Source organism: Galeopterus variegatus, unplaced genomic scaffold (genome assembly GCF_000696425.1).
Source record: "Galeopterus variegatus unplaced genomic scaffold, G_variegatus-3.0.2 Scaffold16816, whole genome shotgun sequence".
In the NCBI taxonomy this organism is placed as follows: Eukaryota; Metazoa; Chordata; class Mammalia; order Dermoptera; family Cynocephalidae; genus Galeopterus; species Galeopterus variegatus.
The window spans coordinates 14,428-16,418 of record NW_007742927.1 but is presented as its reverse complement, the minus strand read 5'-3'; the positions used below and the strand labels follow the sequence as shown (position 1 = coordinate 16,418).

The window sequence follows — 1,991 nt, the reverse complement described above, 5'->3', positions numbered from 1 at the left end:
ATGGAAAATGGCACAACTAATTGTCTTGTGCATGTGTTTTCTCCCAAGGGGCTTTTTCAGATTTCTGCAGCATAGGAAATGCTCAAAGAAAAATCACTCTCAGGTAAATTTGAGAAGGATTCACTCCTATGCCCAGATATAGCAGGGGAAATGCAGAATTAAAATGTCCCCTTTTATTTTCTAGAAGGGCCTTTTCCAGTTAAGGAAGCCTCTTTGGTTTAGGTATATATATAAACTGCTGAGTGCGACCCACCAGAAAAACATGGCCAAAAAGCTACACAACAAGACATCTTCTGATGAGGATGAGAGGTAAAAGAATAGAGGGTAAATGATTTGGAACAATTTAAAATTTGTATCTACAATGAGGAGATAATGAAAGTTTTATTTTTATTTTATTTTTTTGGTGGCTGGTCAGTAAGGGAATCTGAACCCAGGACCTCGGTGATGTGAGGCTGCGCTCTGAGCAGCCGAGTTAACTGGCCAGCTTGTTGCTGTTTTCAAGAGTAAAAGCCTTGACATTGTTCTTCTTATCCTAGGACGCTCCCTGAATCAGCCCGAACAGAGGACTCCGTGTACATAGATATGCCTGACGAGGGAGAGGAAAGCGAGGTGTCCGAGGGGAACACAGAGTGACCCTGTCCTGCCTCAGGCCACCTGCAAATCTTATTTTCTCACCTTTAAGCACTACGTATAAAATACTTTTCACTGAAACATAAAATTCGTAACCAATTCTAGCTATATGGTAAGAAACTAAAATGTAAATAGTTAAATATTCATATATAAATAACAAGCGCCATGGGCAAGAAAAGCGGGACCGAAGGTGGGATCTGTCACGGGAGCCAGTGGTCCCACAAGAGGCAGTGCAGACAAAGGATGAACAGAGCTTCTCTCCTTCATTTCCCAATTCAACCACTTTCTTGGAACCTTAAAAATATGTCATCCTCAAGGGGTGTAGATTTTTAAATCAAATACCAGTTGCTTTGGTGCTCTCTCCCCTGGTTTATCAAGAGCTAGTCACTTACAACATACTTGACCTCCTGCCCACAAGGGATCATCCACCTTCTGGCCTTCGTCTTTGGTCTTTGGTCTTTGAGGTTGTCAGAGTATTTGGATCACTGAGCCTACCTGCACTGTGGGGCCACATCCTTTCTTTTCTCCCAAGCCCTCAGACTCATGCATGAATGTGTGTCCTGCCTTGGTAAGGAGTTCTCCACCCTTACAAGCTGGTAGAAAATTCATGTTGATTTTTGTTTCTCCTTTTAAAAATCCCAACCCTTGTATAGCTTGCAAGGAGGTGCTGGAGGGATGGGATAAAGAAGAGTGTGTGAGAGCAGTGATTTCCCAAGATTGCCCTCCGTGGGCCTTTATTTCAGAAAACACATGGGTAGGGTGACATCTCCAGTCACATGCAGTGCCCTTGCCTCTCCTGACCCCCTGTGGGTCATGTGTGTGCTGCCCGGCTCCCTCCATGTCCACCAGCACCACTTCCTGTCTCACCCCATGCAGACCCATGGCTGCATGATTCCAAGTGAGAACATAAGTACAATTTGCAGAAGATGGAAAGCTTCCCCCACGCCATCTTCAAATAAAAAGTCATTAATAAATCACATTTAGTAAGTCAGTGAAAGTTAAACATATTAGTAAAAGAAAACCTGTTGGCATTTCAGTAACATGGATGAGGAATGGTGCCAGCCACAGGAGAATGGCGTGGAGTCCCCGAGGAGCAGCGAGACACACTGGAGACAGCCCATCAGTTCCTCATCTGGTTGATCAGCTTGCCGATGCTGGGCAAGACACCTGTTCTCCTGACACCTGCCCAAATTACCCCCCAAAGTGTCTTACTGAGAATGAAAAAATGTAGTATTTCTTCAAGTGGTGACTTCAGTGAGCCAGGAAATATTTATTGAGTTTAAAGCACAGGACTAAATAGTAATAATAATAGGGAGCAGCAGCAGTAGCAGCAGCTACCATTACTTGCCCTCATTGCTGAA

At 44.1% G+C, this 1,991-nt stretch overlaps 2 long non-coding RNA genes across 2 annotated transcripts in view; one reads left to right on the top strand and one right to left on the bottom strand.

The window, feature by feature from the left end:
- The first annotated feature begins 271 nt into the window (after nt 1–271).
- On the top strand, nt 272–734 carry LOC103582573. Its single transcript, XR_549766.1, has 2 exons — nt 272–309; nt 537–734. It is a non-coding gene; the product is annotated as an uncharacterized LOC103582573 (long non-coding RNA).
- Nucleotides 372–1,991, bottom strand: part of LOC103582574 — a 7,359-nt gene continuing 5,739 nt past the window's right edge. The window contains exon 3 of the long non-coding RNA XR_549767.1: nt 372–586. This is a non-coding gene — a long non-coding RNA (uncharacterized LOC103582574). The remainder of the gene's footprint in view (nt 587–1,991) is intronic.